This window comes from Elephantulus edwardii, unplaced genomic scaffold (genome assembly GCF_000299155.1).
Source record: "Elephantulus edwardii isolate Elephantulus edwardi_28Jun2011 unplaced genomic scaffold, EleEdw1.0 scaffold00084, whole genome shotgun sequence".
Lineage (NCBI taxonomy): Eukaryota > Metazoa > Chordata > Mammalia > Macroscelidea > Macroscelididae > Elephantulus > Elephantulus edwardii.
In genome coordinates this window covers 1842284-1861197 of record NW_006399834.1, presented here as the reverse complement: position 1 = coordinate 1861197, position 18914 = coordinate 1842284, and positions in this window count along the sequence as shown.

Here is an 18914-nt window from a genome sequence, read left to right as displayed (position 1 = left end):
GCAGGATAGAGCAGGGTTTAGGGCTGTTGTGCATAGGGTCGCTATGAGTCGCAAATGACTCGACGGCACATAACAACAACAAAAACATCTGAAAGTTTAACAGTGAATAAATATGACATAAAAAATGATGAGTGTGAATTGTAGTGTTGGATAATAACTCATGGAGAATAATACCAGAAGAATAAATGGATACGTATTGGAGAAGGCACAGTCAGAGTGCTCCTGGAGGCAAAGATAATGAAATTTTCTCTCAAATTTTGGGCATGTTGTTATTATGGTCACTGAATTGCCTGTGACTCATAGCGACTGTATGCTCAATAACTCTGAAGCCTGCCCTATCCTGAGCCAGTCTCACTGACTCTGACACACCCACACCCAATATCCCAGTTATGTGTCTGTCCATCTCATCCAGGGTCTTCATCTCCTGTTCTGTCCCTCCACCCTTCCAAGCATGATGTTGTTCTCCAAGGACAAGTCCCTCTTGGCTATGTGCCCAAGTATGTGAGATGGAGCTTCAAAATACTTGACTCTAAGGAAAAACTTGGTTTCATCCTCTCCAAGACAGATCTGTTTGTTCTCTTGGCATGTTTCATGGTATGCTTAAGACTCTTACCCAAGACCACACCCTAAAAGCATCAATTCTTCTTCTATCGTCCTTAGCCATTACTCAGCTCTCTGATGCATAGCAAATAATTGGGAAGACCATGGCCTGGATTTTGCACACTTTAGTTTCTAGAGTGATATCATTGCTCTCTAGCACTTTGGAGAGGTCTCTGACAGCAGACTTCCTCAATACATATAATAATGTTTTGCTTTCATAATGTTTTCTTTCCCCTGGCATTTTGCTAGGAGAATCTATCAATTTAGAAGGACATTATGTTTGGGAAGGTGGAGGGATGGTGAAAGAAAGGATGACCTTCAACCAGATAGATTGACATGGTGACTACAATAATGAGCTCAGGTAAACGAGCATGGCTCACGATAGTACAGGGTTCCGATCTGAGTTGTACTTGACTAAATGGTGCCTAACAACAACAGTATGAAATTCAGGATAGACTCATAACTGACCTTCTAGAAGATTTTCAGAGGTTTTAAATACATAGGAGAAGATTGTCCCATCTTTCTCCCACGGAGAAGTTGGTAGGTTCGAACCATATGCCTTTGAGTTGGCAGCACAACTCCTTACACCAAGTGACCAAAGCTCCTTAGTAAGAAGTTAGTAACCAAAAGGGAAGGGAGGAGTGCAGAATATCAATCATTAGAAAAAAAACACAACATCCATACTTTTCCATGGGCATGGAAAGCTCAATTAGAATTCAGGCCATAAGCAGCAATGAAATTTTTAAAGTCATTTTAAAAACTTAATACATTGTAGGGGAGCTCTGGTGGCCTAGTGGCAAGAAGCTGTACTGCAATCTCAGAGATATGAAGTTCGAACCCATCAGATACTCTGCCGGAAAAGGAGGGGCAATCTCCTCCTGTACCTGTCAGATCTGATTTGACAGTACAGACACACACACACACACACACACACACACACACAAAAAAAAATAATAAAAAAATCCCTAATACATTGCAAATGAAAATAGAAATTATAGGCAGTATCAGTGGTCATTTAATGTAACAAAGGATAAACCTGCTTCATCTTTGGCACACACACACACACAAAGGTTAACACATATAGCAGTGAACTGAAAGTAGGTTGTTCAACTGACTCAGAAATGCCTCAGTAGAAAAGTCTGGTAATCTATTCAATCAATCATTGAAAACCCTCATGGAACAGAGTTCTCTCTGACACACATGAGGTTATCATTATCAGAGTCAGCTTGATGGCAATTTGATTTGATAATGAAAAGTTCCACTGTTATATGGGATGTAGATTAATGCTGAGGTTGTTTAAATACCACCTAATTTTATCTTATTTTTGAGTTTTCAATAATAAAGTCCAGTCTTGGAAAAGTAGGAAAATATTGCAGATACTTATAACCCTATTATATCTCTTTGCAAGCACACCCAATAACTCGTTACAACCTTTAATTGTCAATGATATCTTTACTCAGTCTACCTTATTATCCTTTAAATAACTCCTCTTTACATAGCCAATAATTCACTCAGTTCTTAGACTTAGCCTTCTTGAATTTCTCTTCTTGAAACATCCTCATTTCCTCATCTATGCTATTCAAAATACTACCCATCATTTGAGTTCTAACTCAGATTCCACTTCTTCTCAAAAGATTTCCAGATTGCAGCACTCACGTTGGATCATATTCTCCTTGCAGCTTTGCACTTCAAATATTGCATTTACCATTAACTAAGAACATCTTGAGTAGAAGAATCATGCTTAAATCCTAAAGATTTAACCAAATTCCTATACATAGAACTCACTAAAATTGCATTTTTACTTATGTTTGAGTCAGGCCATAGTCTGTCCAATTACTAACTATGCATCTGAGAACTGGACAATGAATAAGGATGATAGTAAAAGAATTTACACCTTTGAGCTGTGGTGTTGGAGAAGAGCGCTGAACATCCTATGGATGACCAAGAGAATGAACAGATATGTCTTGAAGAGGGTGCAGCTGCAGTGCTCTTTGGAAACGAGATTGATGGGGCTTCATCTTACATACTTTGGGCATTTGCTAGGAAGGGTTATTCCTTGGAGAAGAATCTGATGAATGGAGGGTTAGTGAAGGAGAGTAAGACCCTCAACAAGGTGAACTGACACAGTGACTGCTGCAATGGGCTCTTGTGTGTCCAGAAGTATGAAGATAGTGCAGGAAAGAACAGAGTACAGATCTTTTGTTCAAAGGGTCACTATGAGCTTTTTTGATGGCATTTAACAACAACAAAAACATACTTTATAAAAATTTTCAAACTATTAGCATGTTACACTCATTTGGTTCTTCCTATGAAATTGTGTTGCTTGCAGTCAGAGACTATATGTTAATGCATTAATCCTTTATTACACCTCCACAATGGCCAAGACATGACAGGTCTCAAAAATGTATAAGTTACTAAATTATATAATTTTATATTAAATTGTGTAGCTCATTTTTTCCCCTAGAGAGTATAAATGCATTGTTACTAATTGCATTCAGATCTGAATGACCAACTCTTCATTTTCTGAAGGTGTGGTCTTTTTTTCAGATTTTACTTACTTCAATATTTGTGAAAATATCCAATACTACTTAGTTGTGTCCATGGATCTTTCTTGATGGTCATTACTTTCCATTAGGAATGAGAAGTCCAGGCACCACAATTCTACTAAGAACCATTCCACAGCTAACTCAACAGCTTCCACGATCACAGAGGTCAGAAATATACAGAATCACTTTTTGAAGTTAACTATAAAATTTCTTGAGTTATGCTTAGCTGATGAGAGTGAACATGGACACGAGCACTTTAAGTTGGTCATAGAACCACAAAGTTTTGGAACAATTATTAATAATCTTTCACTCACTAGCACAGCTAATCAAAGCATAGATTTGAAGCCCATGTGCTGCTGGCCCCCTGGTATCAAGTCCTTCTACTATTTCTGGGTACTTGATTGTCCAAAACTTTAGCACCAGTGTCACTGCCATCACTGTGCTCATCAGCACTGCTTCTTGCTCTTGTCAACACATGGTGTTTGGCTTTGCTGAGCTATGATATTATCAGCAGTGCCACTAGCCTTCCTGGAACATTTATCATCCCTGAGCCCATTTAACATGACGTGCCACTTGATCAAGCTGCCTACTGGACCATTGTAATGCAGCTTTTCACTAAAACACTTGGACACAGATGACATCTTTTCCTTTATCTTTCCTTAGAATATATTCCCCACAATGTGTCTGAGCTTAATTAATTTCTTTACATTTATACTTATATTCAATAGTTACTTTCTCTCAAGTTCTCTGATTTGTGTCCTATTTCTCTCACTCCCCTTTCCAAGCATAGCTAGGTGGGAAAGAGTTCTGGTGTAAATGCCTGGCTATATTAAATCAGCACTCCCTTGCTCCCTTCAGCCCACCTTATCTGACTTACTATTTCAGTCTTTTCCTTTGCTGTGAAATCTCTCTCAGGGGGCCTATTTCCCGTTCCAAAAAGACCTTCATTAGAGTTACAGCACTTCATTTGATATGTGACTATATCCTTGAAGCTCACTCCTGGTCAAATCTGTCCTTTATTTTATCCCTAGAGACCTTCTATCCAAGTATAAATTAATTAGTGAAGTGGCACATGAGTGAGGAGTAGGAGGGATCTGAGCCATTTTATCCTCCTCCTCAAGGATATCTTAATCTCTGTATACCAGAAACTTTTGAAGAAGTCTTTGAAATCCTTGGAAAGATCAAGGGATTTGAAAAGGTCACCATTGCTATGCTTAGTCAGCAGAATGATGCTCAATAGGTAGGTGTGTGGGCACGTGTGAGCGAACTACTAACAAAGGGGGAAAGCCCTCATAGTATTGAAAGAAACAGTGCAGCCCGCACCCCTCCTCCAAAATATCTACCAATGTGCCTGTTTATACCACCCAGACTAGAAGCTCATTATTTAACACTCAATGTTGTTAGTTGTCATCGAGTTGAGTACAACTCATAGCAAGCCTATGAGCAATCCATCTGAATTCTGTGCTGTGCTTTAACATCCTCACAATCTTTGCCACACTCAAGCCTATTGTGGGCAGTAGTCAATGTGTGTCGATCCACCTGATCAAAAGTCTTTTCTTTCCTGTCCCTCCACCTTTCCAACCATGGTTTCCCTCTCCAAGGAACAACCTCTTTTAGCAACAGGCCCAAAGTGTGTGAGAAAAGCTTCATCTTTGCCTCCAAGGTGCACTCTGGCTGCACCTTCTCCCAGACATATTTGTTTGTTCTTTTAGCAGTCCGTGGGATATTAAGCACTCTTCTCCAGCAAAGGTATATTTTTATAATACTTTAAAGAATTTTTTTGCATCAGAATTATCTAATAAAATACATTGATTCATACAAAATGAAGTCTTTCACAACTATAGCATTCCTGTTTATTGTGATGTTTCTTACTGCCTGGTTGTGAAAAAAGAAAAAGTTATTTTAGTTTTTCTGAAAAGCAGTTCATATTGAAGGGTGTTGTCTGTGAGCTCCATCAGTAAATGCTTCAATGCCTTGCAATTTCAGCAACTAATTGACGACACCTAACAACAACAAGGTTGTATTATCTACATACCAAAGGTTATTGATGAGTCTTCTTCCAATCTTGTTGCTATGTTCTTTTTCATATGGTACATCTTTTTGGATTATATGCCCAAAATACAGAATGAATGAGTGTTGATATAGGATATTACTTCATAGCACATATTTCTTAATTTTAAGCCATTTAGTAATCCCTTGTTTTGTTCAAACAACTATACTAAACCATTACTTCTAATTTGCTGAAGGGTATCCCACAACTAGAGGTAGAAATTGTGATGATTAATAAAAACTGCATGGTGTCATCTTCTCCTTTCCAAAGGTACTGAAGGTATGTGTCATATTTCTAATCTCTCTCTCTCGTCAGGTTAGGGTGAGATGAAAGAGAAAATAATTGAGGCTCTTCCTTTCTGTTTTCATAACCTTTTAAAAGATTTTTTATGGAGGAAAATATCTACTTGGAAGGCAGAAGTAGAATCTTCTTCTTAAGTGTGTTTATAGCATTTAATTCATTGTGTGGATAATAGAAATGGTCAGTTCCTAACAGCGTCAGTGGTTTTCACATTGTGCTTATTTGCTGTAAGTGATTCCTGCTGTGTTTAAAATGGAAATAAATATCCTGGTTTTATTTTAATATTATTGAAGCTAAGGAAGAGAGAATCATTTTTGAGATATATAACTTTTCAGCAGTCTGCCAAAGTGTTACTATCATTTGCTACACTGTCTTGAAAAACAAAACAGAGCATTCCTATATTCAGTATGCCTCCTCAGAACCTATTTTATTTCTAATACTCAGTCATGCCTCTTTGTTGGTCTCTTATAGTGATGCCGTGTTGGCATTAGCTTTGCTTTGTATGATTTCTGCATTTCCACTGTGACTCTCACATGTTCTTTATTTCAGTGCAAAAAGATATTTGACCTGTCCTAAAAAATTCCCCCCAAACCCTGCTTGTTTAAATTTCTTTCTGTCCTTTTTTGCTTTTGTCTTCCAAATTTGGTGACCAACTTCTAATCAGAAGAAAGAGGGGGTTCCATCTCATTTCTTTTCTGTTAAAAAGGAGCATTCTTTGTTCCTTTACTGATCTCCAGAAGGGCAACAGCCAATTTTGGAGAAATACCAAGCAATTGTTCACATTAATGAACAAGTGAAATACATTCGCATTTTATGTGAAAATACTGGCATGTGGTCCTTCCCTATTTTGCATATACCTTCAGATTATTGAGCTTTGATCATGCTTATGTTGAAGAATTCACAGTTCTTTTTTTCATGCATATGTTGGAGAATCTACACAATTGTTTTTCCAAGTATAAATACAGGGACAAGGGTTTGTCTGGACTACTTATGCACGCGTAATTTTTTTTTTGTAGAGTTCTTTCTCCTTTTATTCATGGTGCCCAACACTACAGTCTTTCTGTTTACCTACTGAGTCTCTTTTTTATTCAAGAGTAATCATGGGATGAAAATGCTAAATGCTACCCTTTCTTCCATTTCTTGTCATCAACCAAATATGATATATATTATTATCTACCCCTCATGCATTCATCTATCCAGATATGTGTTAGGCCAGTGGTTCTCAAAAGGGACAGTTCCTTAAAGACATTTTCTTATTGTCATGGCTGAGATTAGGGTATCCTCCCAGCATTTAGTGAGTAGAAGTCTAGAATGTTACCAAACATTCTTAGGATGTATCTCACAAGAAAGATTCATCTGATCCAACATATCAATAGTAGCAAGGTTGAGAAACTATATATTAGGTGCTGAAAGAAATGGTATGAAACAAGACACATTTATAAAATTAAGTAAAAACATTGTACAGGTGTTAAAGCACAATAAAATACTGCATAGGATAATGGGGTCTGTTAAAACTGGGATGGAAAGAAAATCAGGATTTTCATAGTCAAGAGAAGGTTACACTCAAAAGTGAAAAAAATTCTTGGAGAGCTTTTCTTGGTGATTAAGAATGGATTAAAGGGTGTATTCTGTGATGAAGAAATGAATTACGCAAATGCCAGAAGACATTAACAGAATATCAAGTTGAGAGGAGAATGTGGGTTTAAAGGATGAGTGGGGAGGCTATTAGAAATCCTATCATTGAGGGCTTCAGAGATAAATCAAAGATAGATAAATTGCAGAGTTTTTTGTTAGATAAATGGCATAGCAGCAACCTAAGTGTGACAAAGTGGTCTGGATTTAATATTTGGAAACTGGAGTCTAGATGTTAGTTAGGAAATAATTTCAGTATCCTAATAAGTGTTGGCAAGAGAGAGAGAGACTGTGCTGGGCAGTTATCCATAAAGAAGCCCAAGATGACAACCCAATGCTTGGCCCTTTCCTTTCCTTCACACACTCACTGTGTGAGTGACGCACCAGGCTCTGCCAGTGAAATAATCTAGATAAATTTCTCTCTGATCAAAAACACGTAAGAAAAAGGAGGCATTTATTAGGAGCACCATGCAGTAGGTCTACATTTTGCTTTTACTCAGTTGATTATACTATTTGCTTTTCAGAAATTAATGCTGTGGATCTAAAACTGTATTACTTTTTGACCAACATATTCTAGATATATTTCTCAGTGTCTGATAAGGAAATTATGAGGATAATAAAGTGGATCAATACAAAGTGAGTACAAAGCAAGGGGGCAGGTTTCAGGGGTGAAGAGATAACAAGTGACTTCAATTTCTATGGGCCGCTTAAGGAGAGAGACAGAACTCAGGAGGGGACATAGTGTCAGAGATAATAGATTTAATATCATCAGTTTATAGGTAATTAATGCAATCAGATCTAATTTGAGAGAGAGAGTGCAATACAAAAATATAATTTATGAAATAATAGTGAATATTGCTACTTAGGAGCTAACAAAAACAGAAGTGGCAAGGATTTTATTTCATTGAACTAAATTAAATTCAAGCATCGTATTGCATTAAACAAATCTTTAAAATACAAAATAAAGTTGTCAGCTTGAGAAATATGCAAAGGTGCAGCTAGAGTGCTCCTTGAAGGCAAAGGTGATGAAGCTTCATCTCACATACTTTGGGTATGTTTCTTGTTGTTGGGCACCACTGAGTCAAGAACAACCCATAGCTGACCCTCCAGCAAGTTTCCAGAGGTGGTGGATCACATGGGAGGAGATTGTACATCTTTTACCTGCTGGTGGATTCAAACCATCTTCAGGATTGCAGCACAGCTTCTTACCACTAGACCACAAGATTCCTTGGAGAAGGATATCATGCAAGTGGAGGCCAGTGAAAGGGAAGACCCTCAACCAGGTGAACTGACATGGTGACTGTAGCAATGGGCTTGAGATTCAGTGTCAGAGATTGTGAGGATGACACAGGATAGGACAGTGTTCAGATCAGTTCTTTATATGTTCACTATGAGTCACACTTGACTGAACCACGCTTAACAACTATGATGTATATCATAGTATTTTCAGTTTCCTCATATACACGTGAAAGTTAGACAATGGATAATTAAGACTTGTTGTTGTTGTTGTTGTTGTTATGTGCCATCAAGTCATTTGCGACTCATGGCGACCATACCATACGTACAACAGCCATAAACCCTGCTCTCTCCTGTGCCAATCGCATTGACTTTGACACATCCATCCCTATTACCCCAGTCACTGAATCAATCCACCTCACAGAAGGTCTTCCCCTCGTGCACTGTCCCTCCACCTTACCAAGCATGATGTCCCTCTCCAAGGACCTGTCTCTCCTTACAACACATCCAAAATATGTCAGACGAAGCCCCAGAATCCTGGCCTGCAAGGAGTAGCCTGGTTTAATGCTCTCTAGGATGATTCTGTTTGTTTTTTTTTGCAGTCCATGGTACATTCAATACTCTTCTCCAGCACCACAGCTCAAAGGCATCAATTCTCCTTCTATCCTCTTGAGTCATTGTCCAACAACTCTCTGATGCATAACAAGTGATTGCAAAGACCATAGCCTATATCAGGGGCAACTTAAGTCTCCAGAGAGACACCGTGCCTCTTGAGTACTTTAGAGAGGTTCCTAACAGCAGACTTTCTGATCGCAATACGTTGGTTTTTGATTTGGTTTTTTTTTTATTTATTTCCTGGCTGCTGGTGCCAGTAGTGTTGACTGTGGAGCCGAGCAAACTGAAGCTGTGAACAATCTCAACCTCTTCGTCATCCATCCTGACGCTGCCAGTTGGTCCAGTGGTGAGAATATTTGTCTTCTTGACATTAAGCCTCAGTCCATACTGAAGGCTACAGTCCTTGACCCTCTGTAGCAAGTGCATGAGGTCCTCCTCAGTCTCAGCTAGCAGGGTTGTGTCATCTGCATAACACAGATTGTTGATAGATCTTCCACCAATCCTAATGCCACGCTTATCCTCATAGAGCCGAGCCTCTCGGATAATCTGCTCTGCATACAGGTTGAAAAGGTATGGAGATAGGACACATCCCTGGCGTACACCCTTCCCAATTTTGAACCATGCAGTGTTGCCCTGCTCTGTTCCGACAACTGCCTCTTGGTCCAAGTATAGGTTTCACATTAGCACGATTAAATGTTCTGGGATTCCCATTTTTCTCAGAGTCAGCCACAGTTTGTTATGATCCACACAGTCAAATGCCTTTGCATAATCAATGAAACACAGATAGACATTCTTCTGGTATTCCCTGCTTTCAGCTAAGATCCATCTAACATCAGCAACAATATCCCTAGTACCACGACCCATTCTAAACCCAGCCTGGACTTCTGGCAGTTCTCTGCTGAAGTACTGTTCCAGTTGTTTTTGGATAATCTTCAGTAGAATCTTGCTTGCATGTGAAATCAATGATATTGTTCTGTAGTTTCCACACTCAGTTGGGTCACCCTTCTTTGGGATGGGAACAAATATAGATCTCTTCCCGTCAGTTGACCAAGTGGTTGTTCTCCAGATTTCTTGGCATAACTTGATTAGCACATCCAGGGCAGCATCTGTTAGCTGAAATATGTCAATTGGTATACCATCTATTCCGGGGGTCTAATTTTTTGCTATTTTCTTCAAAGCAGCTTGAATTCTTCCTTCATCACCATAGGCTATTGCTCATATGTTTTTTCATTAAATTCTTCTGTATCTGCCAATTCCTTTCTAGACAATGACTCACTATATTCCTTCCATCTTCTTTTGATACCTCCTGGATCATTTAACATTCTGCCTAAAGCATCCTTGATTATAGCAACTCGAGGTTTGAATTTGTTCTTCAGTTCCTTGAGCTTAAGAAATGCTGAACGAGTTCTGCCCTTTTGATTTTCTGACTCTAGCTCCTCGCACATTTCATTCTAATATTGATATACTAGGCATACAAAGATTCTCACCACTGGACCAACTGGTAGGCATTGGAGAGGTGACATGGACTGGCATGGGGAATTTTGAGTCAGATAATCATATGATATATATTCTGAAGAGGAAAAGGTGAGGAAAAATGGAGTTGCTTTCATAATTAAAAAAGAAACTTCTAGATCCATCTTGAAGTACAACATTGTGAGTGATAGGATTATATCCATACGCTTACAATGAAGTCCAGTGAATACCACTATCATTCAGATATATGCACCAACAACCAGAGCCAAAGAAGAAGAAATAGATGATTTCTACCAACTTTTACAGTCGGAGATTGATCAAACATGCAATTAAGATGCATTGATAATAATGGGTGACTGGAACGCAAAATTTGAGAACAGGGAAGAAGAAACAGTAGTTGGAAAACATGGACTTGGTGACAGAAATGAAGCTGGAGATAGAATCATTGAATTTTGCACAATCAATGACTTATTCATTGCAAATACATTTTTAAGAGACATAAACTCAGGTTATACACATGGATTTCACCTGATGCTATGCATAGGAATCAGATCTATTACATCTGCAGAAGAAACCGCTGGAGAAGCTCAATATCAGCTGTGAAAACTAGGCCAGGAGCTGATTGTGGAACAGACCATCAGCTACTCATATGGAAGTTCAAGCTGAAGCTGAGGAAAATTAAACTGAATCCACAGGAGCCAAAATATGACTTTAATTTTATCCCACTTGAATTTCAGAATCATCTCAGGAACAGATCTGAGGCCTTGAACATTAATGAGCAAAGACCAGATGAGTTGTGGGAGGATGTTAAATGTATCATCCAGGAAGAGTGCAAATGGTCATTACAAAGAAAGGAGAGGGAAAAAAGACCAAAATTGATGTCAGAAGAAATTCTGAAGATTGCAATGAAAGGTAGAGACGCCAAAGCACAAAGAAAAATTCAAGACACTAAGGAGCTGAACCGAAGATTCCAAAAGGCATCACGGAATGACAAAGCAATTAAGACTTAAAAAAAAAATAATTGATGTCTTTAAATTGCAATCCTAGTGAAGACTATTGTCTATAATCTTGACTACCAGAAGAATCAACAAATCTGACTTTAAAGAGGTATAGCCAGAATGTTCCTTAAAAAGGAGAAAGGTGAGACTTCATTTTATGTTGTTTAGACATGTTAGAAAGAGGACATAATGATTAGTCTCTGAAGAAGGACATTATATTAGAATGAAGTTACAATTAGTACAAGAGTTCTTATGTGCTGTCAAGTCAGAACTGACTCATAGCTGACCATGCAGCAAGTTGTCAGAGACTGTAAATCTCATGGAAGGAGGTCTCCCACTTTCCCCCAGTGAAGCAGCAGGTGGATTCTAACAGCCTGCCTTTGGCAGCACAACTCCTTACCACTATGCCATCAGAGCTCCCAAGTATAGTAGAAGACAAGTGAAAAAGCAAAGAGCCTCAGTGAGATAAACTGACACTATAGCTGCAAAACTGGGCTGAAACACAGAAAAACTATGAACTTGGAACAGATTACAGGGTTTAGTTCTACTCATCATAAAGTTGCCATGACATATGCTTACATATTTAATGATTTTTCAATAGTTTAAGGAGTACTGAAACATATAAAATCTTAATAACTCCTCCCCACTCAAATATTCTCTGCCGTAAACATTACTTTTTAGGAAATGTTCATTTCTATTGAATTCCATGACATTCTTATTTTTCCTTCTTTTCCATGTTCCTCATTAGTTATTCCATATGCTTTTGCTTTTCTCAGTGAAGAAATTAAAGAAACTGGGAAAAAAATTGAGTGCATAATAGACCAATTTTCATCAGTGAAAGGAAGGAAGAAGGTGTTTAGTGCATTAAGTAAAAGATTAATGAGTTTGATTGTATTTTGAGCTAATTGTATGGTAATATGCCCCTGTCTGAACCTCACAACGAGGAAAAGAGTGGGGATTTTTTGGCTGTTCAGTGACATCTAGCTTGCTCTAACTCATCTATTTCTCATTGCTGTTTAATCTCAACCAGAGACCATAAATCACAGGGAAGGAGTTTGTCCATCTTTCTTCTACAGAGGAGCTAGTGGATTTGAACTTTCCTCCTTTAGATTGGAAGTAAAACAACTCCCTACATACCAGAGATTCCTGGTGACCAATTATACAACTAAATTAAAAAACATATCTGTGTCCTGTACTATAGTCACAATCATTGCTATGTTTAAGCCCTTTGTAGAATTACAATGTTGATCCATCTCATTGTGAAGACTCTTCTATCAACTCTCTACTTCTCCAAGCACAATGTCCTTTTCCAGGGACTGATTCTTCTTGCTTTCATACCCAAAGTCAGAAAACAAGAATCAAAACACAGTATAAAAATTGGGCCCCAGATGTAGAAGAACTTGCATGATAGACAACTACTTTTATTCAACATTTCCTTTGTGTCAAGAATTTTTATAAGATTCTGTGGCATTAAAACTATAATTCAAATACCATTTTTTTTTTTTAGGTTGGGAATTATTGGAGAGAAATACATGAACCAACTGCAAGTTTACTAATCAGGATGCTTAGACTATGAAAGCATCAGAGCAGAGGAGGCAGAGGAAGCCCATGAATCATCAAGGGCTTCAATCAATGAAGTCTTTTATAAAGACTGTTTAATTGTTAAAGTGCGCATGACAGACACTTAAAAGCAGAATAGACCCTTATCAACCTGAAGGAAGAAGATTCAGCAGCACTTGAAATCAGAAGAGAGAATTAAAAAGCACTAGAATAACTGCACTCGTGACCTTGTGAACATAGCTCCATCTCTGAGCCTCAGTCTTCTCATTTCTGCAATGATGCAAGAGCATTTCCTTCCTCATAAGCTGGTTTTGAAATTGAAATGAGAGAATGCACTTTATGCATGCACAATAAATATTGCTGTTATTGCGATGGTTTTCAGAACAGTGCATTTATAAATTAACAGGCAGGAGAAAATACACCAAGTGGGTGAAAAGTAGGTATCTTATTACTAGGATTAGAGGTGAACTGTTTACCTTCTTTCTACTTTTCTTCATTTTCTACACTTTCTATAATAAGCATATATTATTTTATAATCAGTAAAATACTGGCATTTAAAACATATTTTAAATTTAAATTTACTGAATGAATTATTTGGCAGGATAATAAATGTTAATGCAACTCATATAATCAAGTGGTTTTGAATGTACAAATCCTTGATTATATTGAATAGTGACTGTGCTAAGCACTGTTTTAGGTCCCATACAGAAATGGAAACACACTCTTCTGGTCCTCAGGTAGGTTAGTCTTGTGAATGAATGATGTTCTTTTTTAATAGAGAAGTAACCAGTATAAATAAGCCCATGCTATATAGGTGGACCTACATTAAATGGTACTAACATCAGTTAAATGTCAGTCTTAGAAATTAGACTATAAAATAAAATCCTGGTTAAATTTCAATAAATATTTATTAATTGACTGCCTACTAAATGGTGGGTATTTTCTTGCCTTGAGGAACATAGTGATTAACAAACAACAAACATATAGCCTAGGGTATTCTTTTTTATCTTTTTGTCCCTTTTCTTACCATTACAACGAATGAGTAATAAAATGCCCAGAGTGAAAGAAAGTACACAGCTCCCTTTGGTACTAAATATTCTTCAGCAGTATTCAAGATATTGTTAAACCTCCAATTTTTAAAATAAAGATAATAAAGTTTCTTTAATTCCACATTTCCCACTAGCTAACTTCCTCCCCCTCCTGTTTATTAGCTATCTATTGATAAGAATACTCCTTGTCTCAAATGCTTCTCTTTCTACTCTCTTCTCTTGGGCCTACTTCAAAGAGACTTTTACTCAAAAAAATGTTTATTGTCAACAGGGCCTCAATTAAATAGAATTACGCCTCTGTGAAAATGAAAACATGGGATCCCTCTGAATGGCTGCATTACAGATAGCTGTGCTTTCCAAGAAGTTACACTATTGTAGGATAATTATTCTCCAGTTTATTTACTTCACTGAGCACCTTTGTACAGGACGAAACCTACACCTCTACAAGGACCCATTTGTCAATGAATGATCACTCATGATCTCCAAATGGTTAAAAATGCAAGTCAATTCCTCATCCCCATTTTACATCAATCTGGAGCAGCTCATATTAGAGTTGATTACTTCTTTCTTATTGAAGCACCTTCTATACAGCACATTCTCCTAGTTTTCTCTTTTTACATTGCTTTTCAAGACCTCTAAACACTACAGTGATTTCATGGCATAGGCTTTGGACATATCCTATGTTCTCTTTTAAATAATATCCTTAAAAAAATCCATTCTCACAAAATTTAAATACACATTGTTGACAATACCCACAAAAATATTTCTTGATTTAATGTTATTACTATGATTGTGTATTGTTGAGTTGGAACTGATTCATAGCTGACCCTCCAGTGGATTTTCTCAAAAGCAGTAAATGTCAAGGGAGAAGACTTAAGATCTTTCTTCTATAGACCAACTGGTGGATTTGAACTGGATACCTTTGTGCTGGCAGTGCAACTCCTTGCTACTAAGCCACCAGAAATTCTTTCAGCTTTATAGTTGTTGTTATGTGCCATCAAGTCACCTGCAATTCATAGCGACCCTATGTACAACAGCCCTAAACCCTGCTCTATTTTGTACCAATCTTATTGTCTCTGACATACCTACCCGCATTACCCAAGTCTGAATCAATCCACCTCATTGAGGGTCTTCCTTTCCTGCACTGTCCCTTCACCCTCCCAAGCATGACGTCCCTCTCCAAGGACTGATCTCACATTGCAACATGTCCAAAGGATGTCAAATGAAGCTTCAGAATCCTTGCCTCCAAGGAGCAGCCTGGCTTCACCCTATCCAGGACGAATTTGTTTGTTCTCCTAGAAGTCCATAGTATATGCAATACTCTTCTCCAGCACCAAAGCTCAAGGGCATCAAGTTTCCTTCTATCATCTTAAGTCATTGTCCCGCTTTCTGATGCATAGCAAGTAATTGCAAAGACCATGGCCTGTATCAGGTGCACCTTAGTCTCCAGACTGACATCATTGTTCTTCAGTACTTTGGAGAGGTCTCTGGCAGTTTACTTTCCCAATGCAATGAATCTTTTAATTTCCTGACTGCTGGTACCAAGAGTTTTGATTGTAGAGCAAAGAAAACTGGAGATGTTAACAATCTCAATCTCTTCACGATCCAATAAGATGCTGCCAATTGGTCCAGTAGTGAGAAACTTTGTTTTCTTTATGGTAATCTTAGCTTTATTACCTCATAAAAATTCTGGTTGTTGTCAAACAACAATGAATTCTAGGATATAATTGCTGATGTTAGATGGATCTTGCCTGAAAGCAGAGAATACCAGGTGGATGTCTATTTGTTCTCAATTGACTATGCAAAGGCATTTGACTGTGTGGATAATAACAAAATATAACTACCATTGAGAAGAATGGGGATCCCAGAACCCTTAACTGTGTTTATTTGGAACCTAGGCCTAGACCAAGAAACTGGTGTCTGAACAGAGCAAAGGAGTACTGTATGGTTTAAAACCAAGAAAGATGTGTGCAAGGGCTGTATCCTTTCTCTATACTATTCAATCTGTACGCTGGGAAAATCTTTTGAGAAGCTGGATTTGAGTAAGAAGAATGTGGTATTAGGCTCAAAAGAAGACTCATAAACAACCAGACATACTATACATATGATATAACTTTGCTAAAAGCAAGGAGAACTTCAAATGCTTGCTGCAGACGATCAAAGACTGCAGCCTTCAATATTACATTTCAACATCAAGAAAACAAAACTTTTGACCACAGTGTCAGTAGGCAGCATTATTATAAATGAAGAAAAGATTGAAGTTGTCAACAATTTAATCTTGATTGGATCCTAAATCATTGCCTTTGGTCAAAAAATAAAAACATGTCTTGCATTGGGAAAATATGCTGTCAAGGGCCTCTCTAGAAGCAACAATGTCAGTTTAAAAACAGATGCACCCATTAGTTGGACAATAAAGATAACAAAAGAATAATTGATGTTTCTGAATTGTAATATTAGAAGAGAGTATTGAATATCCTATGGACTTCTAAAAGAACAAACAACCCTATCTTGGAGAAAGAGCAGCCAGGTTTCTTCCTAGAAGCCAGAATGTCAAAACTTCATCTCACATGCTTTGTGTATGCTATGAGAAGAGGTCCGTCCTTGGAAAAAGGCATCATGCTTGGAAAGGTGAAAAGTCAGCATAAGAGAGGAAGACCCTCAATGAAATACAATAACACAGTGACTCTAACAACGGGCTCAAGTATATCAGAGATAATGAGGATGGCACAGGACAGGGCAAGGTTCTGTACCGTTGTTCATAGGATTACTATGAGTCAGAGGTGACTTGACAGTACCTAATAACAATATGAATTTTGACTCCAGAATCCAACTATCTTCTAGTCATTTTTACTTAGATATTTAAAATCTATTTCAAAATCAACAACTCAAGATTGAGCTCTTCGCCTCTTTCACATTTTTAATATGATTTGCTATCTTACCAATTATTCCAAATAAACACTGGTTTTGTTATTAGGTGCTGTCACGTTAATACAACCCATAGCAACCCTATGAACAATGAATCTGAACTCTGCCCTATCTAGTACTATCCTCATTGTCTCTGGTATACTGGAGCCCATTGTTACAGTTACTGTGTCAATAAATTTTGTTGAGGGTCTTCCTTTATTTCACTGATCCTTCACTTTTCTAAGCATGCTGTCCCTTTTCAAGGAAAGGTCCCTTCTAACAATGTGTCCAAAGTATGCAAGACAAATTTGCCAGCCTGTCTCTAAGGAACACTCTAGTTTCATTTTCTTCATGGCACATTTATTTGTTCTTTTGGCAATTTGTGAGATACTTTGTACTTTCCTGCAACACCACAGCTCAAATATACCAATTTTTCTTCTGTCGTCCTTATTTATTGTCCAATTATCAGATGTATAGTAATTGAAAAGACCATGGTACACTTTACTCTTTAAACTATTGTCATTGCTCTTTAGCACTTTGAAGAGATTTTCCTAATGCAACACTTTGGTGTTACCTGTAATTTCTTCTTCCTCTCACATTCTATAACTATCTATTAGCACTCTCAGGGACAGATTACTCCATAAACAAGGGGACCAAATGCTTAGGGTACAAACAAAATAAGAGCACCAGTCATCCAAAATAAAGATTTGTGGATGCCAAACAGACAAGACACAAGAAAAGCAAACACCACAGTAGAAGGAAAATGATAAGACATTAAATCAAGTTTATAAACATGCCACTGAATGAGAATGTGCTGGCAGGAAATAAAACTCAAACAAGTTCTACATGCAGAGTTATTTAAGTAATGAGGTCTCACATCACTTCAACATTTGTCTTCCATAATCCTTTCCTGTATAATTGAAACTGCTTATCTCAATAAGTCTTTTGGGAATATTATATTTCTTTCTAAGATGCAACAAGGTGGGGGTTAGTTGGCAAGTCTAGCTGTAGTTATAGCACTATGCAACTGGATCCAACATGAATGATTTCTTGGCAAGAAAATAATCAGGTCTCTGATCCATTTTATGAGAATGGTCTTATCCATCAGTCTTCTGATACCACAGCATCCAGGAAAGCCAGCAATGCTTTTTGCTGTATTATAAACACAAGAGTATCCTCTTGCACATGTCCTGGTAACCTAGTTCCAGAAGACAAACAAAAGTAAGGAAACATGACTAAGTCAATCATTGTAATGAATTCAGTTAAGTCATCTCTTAGTTGTACATTGTTGTTGTTAATACTTTCCATTTGGAACCAACTCACTGCTGTCCCTCTTGTTGGTTATAAGAGACTGTAAATTGCATGGCAGAAAGTTGCCCATCTCCTCCTGAGGAGCAGCTGATGAATTCAAAAGTGTTTTAAATTAACAGTATAACTCCTTATCCACTAGGACATCAGACCTCCCTTTTATCTGTGGAACATTTGCATAAAGTTAGATCCAAAGTTCTGTAAACAATAATATTTGCGACTTTAAAATGTTTGGCATACATGCATATGCAATTTAGCATATATTTAACATAATATTAACATAGGTAATAATATAGTTTAATAGTAACATAACAAACATTCAAAAATACAGCAAAATATTAATATTTGTTTAACAAGTTTTAATTTATGTTTCAAATGAAACTCATTGTTTATTGTCTGTGATGCAGTCCACGGTGCTTTCTCTTACTCTATATGTGCTAATATATGAGACAGCAATCATATTAACAGGATGTTGTTGTTGTTGTTGTTGTTATGTGCCGTCGAGTTGTTTGCGACTCATAGCGACCCTATGCACAACAGCCGTAAACCCTGCTCTATCCTGCGCCAACCGCACTGCCTCTGACACACCCATCCCGATTACCCCAGTCACCGAATCAATCCATCTCATAGAGGGTCTTCCCCT